We start from the raw sequence: 8484 nt of genomic DNA, 5'->3' as shown, positions 1-8484 counted from the left end.
TAAGTTCCATCATCTCTTCTCCTTGTAGATTGTTCACGACCACTACCCTCCCACCCCAAAACAGAACAACATACAAATGTGACACTGATTTGGCTCCAGTGCAATTTTCAGAATCTCTTCTGACATACATTTTGGTCTTCTCTTCCGTCTTTGCAATGACTGTTTGCACTCTTCCTGGATGATACCCTTGATATCCTCCTACAGTAAAAACTAAAAATAATAAAAATTATCAGATTAACTCTTTTTTACATCCACTATTAGTATATAGTATTCAAAAATGGAACTTATTCAGAGTAGCCCATCGAGATAGTTACAGTGAAAAAGTCTATGAGTAGGAGACATAAGATAGTTCCTCACAAATTTTTCTTAAAAACCTAGCAGGACATCATAGCAACCTAGCAAGTTTGTGAATATTGATATTTAAAGATATGATGATATTAGAGAACTTCTCTAATGTAATGGGTTTTACAGAGTTCTAAACTGTAGAGTCATTTTTCTTAGTTGGAAAACTAATTTTCATTGTATAAATATCGTAAAATTGTTTTTGAAATCTTGGGCAATTATTTGCTTCAGAAATAGAGTCCTTTTTAGGGAGCTGAACGGTTAGGGTTAGCACAAAGCTTGAGGTACCAACCCCTCACACAGTTGATAATCCATATGTAACTTTTGGTTCTCCTGAAACTTAAATACTAATTACCTGGAGTTGACAGGAATACTTATTAATGGTTGATGATACATGGCTTGTATGTTATAGGTATTATGTAACCGCCTCCACACGAGAACAGTAATTTTGATAAGAGATAAAAGCTACTTCACAGAAAGTGGCAAGACTCTTGAGCCTGCTAGAGTAGTTGCAACAGTATCTTTACAGAAGTCTTTCCTAGCAACATGTCCATAGGCTGCACTTTCTCCTAGACATCTATGTTTGTTCTTTTCGCAGTCCATGGATTATTTAGTGCTCTTCTCCAGCACCACCAACTGAAAGCATCAGTTCTTCTTCAGTTATCCTTAGTGTCCAGCTCTCAGATTCATAGCAAATGACTGAAAAAAACCATGGCCTAAATCAGGTGCACCTTAGTCCTCAAAATTACATCACTGCTCCCCAATAATTTGGAGAAGAGACTTTCTTAGTGCTTTATGTCTTCTGATCTCCTCACTGCTGGTACCAAGGGTGTTGATTGTGGATCCAAGCCAGATAAAGGTGTTGACAGTCTCAATCTTTTCTTCATCTATCATGATGTTGCTTATAGATCCAATAATAATTTTTGTGTTCTTGACTTTTAATCCTATAGAAGGCTATATTCTTTGATCTTCTGGAGCAAACACTTCAGGTCCTACTCCCTTTCAGCAAGACGATTGTGTAATCTGCTTAATACAGGTTATTGATAAGACTTCCTCTGAGCCTAATGCCATATTTTCCTTCATAGAGGCCAGCTTTTCAAAAAATTCAACATACAGATTTAATAGGAATAGAGAAAGCATGCAATCTTGATGTACACCGTCTTACTTTAAAAATCTGTGGTTCATATCAGGAATTCCATCATTTTCTTATAATGCCTTGAGCTTTGTCTGGTTTTTGGGAGCACAGTGTACTTCGTTGTACTTTGTGTGCTTCACATGTGTTACTCAGGGTTTATGATATTATATGAAACATGGTGGAACATATGTGAGAACTGAGCAAGTTTGAAATTTACTGCTATAGCCAGTCTGTTGGGGATTGCAGCTCAACTTCTTGCCACTAGCCCACCAGAGCTGCCTGTTCAATTTATTGGAAGAACTAACTGCTTAATGATTAGTGGCACTCAGCATTAAAAAAAACCAAAAAACAAAAAACGTTGCATGGAGGTAGACTCGCACAATTCAAACTTTTGTGATTTTACAGGTTGGCTGTGGTTTAAATTTTACCTTCACTGTAGAACCATGTAAGTCTTTGGAATGAGAAAGCTGACAGGTGAAAAGCAGTGATTTAGAGTGTTGATTTGCAAATTTGGTAAGGTGATTTGAAACATGGGACAAATAAACAGCTTACAATTCTTATCTCAGAGGGGATCCTCCCTCCCTAATTCTTAAATCAGGTAACTACTGTTTCCTTTTAACTTTATAAGTCATTCAGTTTGTTATCATTTTGACAGTTTAGGTATTTGTTGTTGTTATTGTTATGGTTGCATCGCCTGCAACTCATAGTGGCCCTGTGTACAACAGCCCTAAACCCTGCTCTGTCCTGTGCCAGTCTTATTATCTCTGACACACCCACTCCAATTACCCCAATCACTGAATCAGTCCACCTCAAAGAGGGTCTTCCCCTCCTGCGCTGTCCCTCCATATTCCCCAGCATGATGTCCCTCTCCAGGGACTGGTTCCTCCTTGCAACATGTTCAAATATGTCAGACGAAGCCCCAGAATCCTTGCCTCCAAGGAATAGCCTGTTTTAACCCTCTCTAGAACAAACCTGTTCATTCTCTTAGCAGTCTATGGTATATTCAACACTCTTCTCAACACCACAGTTCAAAGGCATCAGTTCTCCTTCTTTCCTCCCTAGTCATTATCCAGCTCTATTCCAAAACATTTTTATTTCTCTTACATGCTTTAAAAGCAATAATGATTTAATTTCTTGAGTACGTCTTCCGTTTCAGTGTAAGTATTGTTTTGTGAATTCTGTGCATTCTGTAATATTTCACATGAGAATGGATGACACAATGAAATCTCTTACTCATTGCAATTTATCTTGATAGAACATTTTAGACAACCAGTTTAGAACAGAAAAATTTGAAATTTATTTTGGAACTGACACATTCATTTTAGTAATAATTATATTGTCCTAAAACACCAATGTTTTAGATATTTTTTCCAATTTAGTCACTGAAGATAAATGCATAAAATGGCATTTAAGCAAAACCTGTCCTTCCATGTCTTTGTCTTCCTCCTCCTTCCTAGACCTGTGGTTGAAAGTATTTCTAAGCTTATTTTTTGCCAAGCTATTTTCCTCTCTATCTGTCACTTATATCTTTGACTGGCCCATTTGTTGAACATAACAGAGAGCCTTTGTGCAGAGGCGGCTAAACTTTAAAGACTTGTTTCTCTCGTCAAAAAATTGTCCTGTAAGAAGAAGGACACATCTAGGTCTTGACAGACAGGCATGGGGTTTGGGCAGTGCCTCCCTGCAGCCTGGAGGCCAGCAGCTTTGACTGACCAATCTGCACAACATTGAATGGCCCTCTGAAAGGCAGCCACAAGGGTTGGTCAGTGTGTGTACCTAAAAGGAGTAGCACGTGAAAGGTAAGTAAGTTACAATTGCAAATCAGAGCAAAGTTGACTGGAAGGAAGGAAGGAAGGAAGAGCAGATAATGTTTTCGTACCCTTATGTGCAACTTTTTTAATGTACAGAAAAAATCCTAATTGTTAAGATTATAAGTAAGATGTCATCTAACATGGACAACTTCTTTAATAATCTCACCATATCATTGTGTCTCAGAAATTTTCCCTTTTTTTGGAAATGATTTTTAAACGTATCTAATTTTATAAGAAGGAGGCAATGCAATGTATATGATAAGACAGATGAAAATATAAAGACATCTCTTCTTTTTTTGTTTTGAAGGAAGTTATATAATCAGTGTTCAAAAGAATTTATAAAATTGCTTTCCGTAGATCTACTAATAGATAATGACAATTCTTTCCATGTTGTTGTTGTTTTGTGCCATTACGTTTGAATCATCTCATAGCTGACCTTCCAGCGAGTGTTCATTCAGAGGCCATCAGAGGTAATTTGCCCATCCTTCTCCCATTCTCCTGTGGAACAGCTGGTGGATTTTAACTGCATACTTTTGGGAGTGCAGTGCAGCCTCTTAACCCTTAGGCCACCGAAGCTCCCTATTGTATCCATCTATCTACTAAAAGAATTGTGTTGCTGTTGTTGCTATTGTTACATGCTATCGAGTCAGCTGCAGTTCATAGCAACCCTATGAACAACAGCCCTAAACACCAACCTGTGCTGCGCCAATCTCACTGTTTCCTCTTATAAAGACTTCTAGTCCTTTTAGAGCATTTGTACTGCATCATGCAGGGTGATTATGAGGTCAGTTGTAAACTGAAAACCATATGGTCTTGTGGGATTATAGTTTATTTCACAACCTAAAAGATTACTGACCTGAAAATTATCTAGAGCCCATCCATTCCTTTACAGATAATGAGGTTATTTAAAAATTTAACAAATTTACATAACAAGTATAGACCATGAAAACAGATGTTGTTTGTTATTGTTGTTGTGAGATGGCACTGAGTTAAATATGACTTATCATGGCCCTGTGAACAGCAAACCTGACCTCTTTTGCCCTGTGCCATCCTCATCATCTCTGACTTCACTTGAGTCCACTGCTGCAGTCAGTATGTGGATCCATCTTACTGTGGATCTTCTCTTTTGACCCTCCACCTTTCTAAGCATGATGTCCCATTCCAAAGAATACACTGTCCTAGCAACATGCCCAAAATATGAAAACCATCTTTTTCTCCAAGGAGCACTCTGGCTGCACTTTTTCCTAGATATACCTGTTCTTTTGTCAGTACATGACATATTCAGTACACTGCTCTAATGCCACAACTCAAAGACAACAATTCTTTTGTCTCCTTTTTCATTGTTTAGCTTTTAGTTGTGCAGCAAGGTTTTTTTTAAAAGACTGTGGCCTAAATCAAGTGCACCTTAGTCTTCAGAGTGACATCATTGCTCTTATGTATTCTGGAGAAGCCCTTGACAGCAGATTTGTCCAGTATAGTACATCTTCTATTCTCCTGGCTACTGCTTCCAAGGGTGTTGATTATTGATTCAAGCAAGATGAAATCACTGACAACTTCAATCATTTGTCCATCTGTCATGATAGTGCCTTTTGGCCCAGTGATGAGGACCTTTGTTTTCTTGATGTTGAGATGTAGTTCATTCTGTTACTCTTGGTCTTCTACAGCAAGCATTCAATCCACCTCACTTTGAACAGACAAGTTTGTGAAACACCTAGACATAGTTCAGTGAGGATTGTACTCACTATTGATTCAGAAAGAGTTCATAAACGACATAAAAATTCAGGGCATATGATGTTGGTGTCTAAGGTTTTCACCACTAAGTTTTAACTAAATAGATAAATAATTATCTCCAGAGGTTTCGCAAAAGACAAGGACTGGGTCATAGATCTTTTCCCCGAAGATCAGAATACCTCTCTCTACCTAATTTTCATAGAATGACTATGAGTTGTGGTTTATTTGAAAGCATCTAAAAGCAGCCTAGTTTTGTCAAATAAAATTTATTTCTTCTTTCATTCTAGTTATCTGTTCTGCATGATTTTTTTTACATTCAGGGTGACACTTTTTATTTGTGACTTCTCTCTGTTTCAGGAATCCTCATAAGGCGAATCTTTTGGAAAAGAAAATTGTTTATTAACAAGCAATACTTTTAAATTTAAATAATGAAATAATTATAGATCTTCACAAAAAGATTTTTAATGGAATATTTATAATACTTTGGCGCGTTCTAACAACCAATCCTATTAAACACATTTTAACATTTAAAATACTTTCAGACTTCAGTATAACAAAACTTTTACCAGCTGAGTAATTTTCAAGGTGTTTTTCTCAAATTTTACTGTAGTCTGGTTAATATAGTTTTCATTATGAAGAATAGTTTACTCCTTGGGTACAAATTAACCTGGAGAAAATCATCATGTATGGATTTCAGTATTGATTTGTGCCATTTTAAAAAAAAATTAAATTGTTCCTATCTGTGTGTCTTTAAAAATGTAAGAAAACTGATCTTAAATAACAATAAAAGAATTCAGAGGTATTTTTCTACAACATTAATGTCATCATCAGTGCACATTTGCAGTATTTGTATTTTTGAGGATTTTATGATGTAGGCTCGCGTCCTTGTTACCCACGTGATACAAGAAGGGATACATTTTTAAAAATGTTAATTCCTTTTGAGAGGCATTTTTTTTTTTTATTTCATTCTGCCATTTGAAGGATCTACTTAAGAGTAATTCTTCTTTTTATTATGAAGTTGTGAAAAGAGATATATATTAGTGGCATCTACTTCCTGAAAAACATACCTCCGGAAACTCTATGAATTTTGGTAAATGCAGATAGTTGTAGAGGGACATCAGGCCTTTTTTGTTCATCGTTTCGCTATGAGTTGTGCCCAATTCAAAGGCAGTCAACAACTATATATATGTGTATGTGTGTGTATATATATGTATATGTGTATATATATATATGTGTGTGTGAGTATATATATTCAGTCAATATGTGAAGTAATTTAAATGAATAGATTTGACAGTGTAAATCTTTTAGGAGGTGTTTGCAGCTGTTGAATTGGAAAAATATATTTACATATACACACATGCATATATGATTCCTGAGAAATCTATACAATGATTATTTGTGACTGAATTGAAAGCTTACATTTGTATTATGGTATAAATTAGTTATAAATGGTGTTTTATTGTATTCCGCTGTTTCGTTCTCATCAGGCAATTTATCACATGGGTGTACATGAAATTTCTTCAGTTATTAAATTTCAGATTATGTATTTCATGCCAGAGCATGAACTTAAACATTTTTCCATAAGTATAGCTTCAGGTAAACAAGCAATTTTAGTCCTGAAAATAGCTTCTGCTTCTGTCAACACATTGTTTATTTTTTCACTGAGATAAAAAGTTCAGTTTTCTGATATTTGTACCAAGATAAAGTCAGTAAACAAGATTAATATAGTGTGGAAAAGGTTGTCAGCAGCCCTGGCAAAGGAAATAAGTTGCCTGTACATAGAACATACTGTAAACTGAATAAAAGTGTCAGGTCCACCGTGAGATAATGTGATCATGGACCTCTAACAAAGCATGACATAGGCACAGTCGGCTTTTCTCATAGCCACAGTGTAGAAAATGGATTACTGTATTCCAGGGATACCCACTGGAATAGCATGAAAACCTCATTTTCAGATGAATGCAGGATGTAGTCCTGGAGTTGAGCCACATGTTTACCTGTGGTGCTCCGCCATAGGGTTATTAATGTCGTCATCTGTGCACATTTATGGTATTTGCATTTCTTGGAATTTCATGGTACAGGCTTGCTGTACCTACGTAATGCAAGAACATAGCCATTTTATTTTTTAATGTTGGTTTCTCTTGCAAGGCATTTTGCTACCCCATCTGTAATTTTTCGAGTCTCTAAATGATTCTACTTTAATTACAGAAATTTTATTATTATGACAGACTAACTTTGAGCCTTTTCTGATAAGTTTGTGTGTTGTCTGTTGTGGTAAACTCATTCACACTTTGTGCTGTGTTCATATGCTCCCTGTGACACAGAGCTTCAGTCATCAAAAAAAATTTGAGCTTTATCATATTTTTCCTTTGATGTAGAAATTAAGGTGTAAAATATTTTTCTGTTCAATGAATTTGCTTTTTTGCTCCATGTAAGTACATGAATAATTCTAACTTTGAGGGGAGACAGTAAAAAGAACTATTCCCTATTTCTATTATTTAAGTTTTTTGATTCATTTAAATGTGTGCCTTATAATACATGTTACTTATATTTAAGAATTATTGATGACAAATGTGTTATTTATCACTATTTTATAATATCTTGCTCAGCTCTATTGTAATTAAGCAAACCTTTTATTTTTTTCTTCACATGAAGTTAACTGTATCTCCCATTGAGCTGTATTTAGAAATATTCAGTGATTTAGTTCTTAAGAGAGATATGAGGGTTGCAGAGTGGATTATATTTGGGGGTAGGGGGTGGGGTTTGGGGAGGTTGCGGGGGGGGGTTTGTGTACCAATGAGGGAATTTTTCTTTTGCTTTTCAAGGAGAGGAGCAAATGGGGGGGGGAGGGGGGAGGGGTTTGTGCAGGGAGAAGGGTACAACAATGAATGAATGGAATCCCAAAATCTCTGTAGATAATTCATTGAAATGAAAAATAAACAACCTAAATTTAAAAAAAAATAGTCTTAACATTCTAGCAGGAGGACCACACTAGACCAAACAAAGCATTATTATTGTTGATGTGTACTACAGAGTCAGAACCGACCCACAGCTGACCCTCAGGCAGGTTTTCAGAAGCAGTAAATTGCACTGGAGGTGGGGGTTGCCCACCCTTCTCCCATGGAGCAGCTGGTGGATTTAAACTGCGTGCCTTTGGGATTGCAGCGCAGCTCCTTGCTACTAGGCCACCAGAGAGCCCTAGTTATTATTAACCAGGAAATAAACTATTCTTTGAAATATGTATTTTGATCTGAGATTTTAACTATCACGGCTGTGTTCTGGCTTAGCTTGAATGACCCCAAATGGAAATATCCCTATTATTTATTGACCTTTTACAAATTCAGGGAGCTCTAGTGGCACAGTGTTTAGCGTGTTCAGGTTCATGGTTTGAACCCATTGGGTGCTTTCCAGGAAAGCTAGGCAGCCTTCTTCCATCAAGATTTGCAGCCATAGTATGAGTCAGGC

The 8484-nt window shown here is 36.5% G+C and overlaps 1 protein-coding gene across 1 annotated transcript in view; it reads left to right on the top strand.

Moving 5' to 3' along the window:
• The window catches only part of GPATCH2 (G patch domain containing 2), a 259862-nt gene that overhangs the window by 164439 nt on the left and 86939 nt on the right, over nucleotides 1-8484 (top strand). The gene's annotated exons all lie outside the window — the stretch shown is intronic.

This window comes from Elephantulus edwardii, unplaced genomic scaffold (genome assembly GCF_000299155.1).
Source record: "Elephantulus edwardii isolate Elephantulus edwardi_28Jun2011 unplaced genomic scaffold, EleEdw1.0 scaffold00090, whole genome shotgun sequence".
Lineage (NCBI taxonomy): Eukaryota > Metazoa > Chordata > Mammalia > Macroscelidea > Macroscelididae > Elephantulus > Elephantulus edwardii.
Note: the sequence above shows the minus strand (reverse complement) of the source record. Positions and strands in the feature narration are given on the sequence as shown.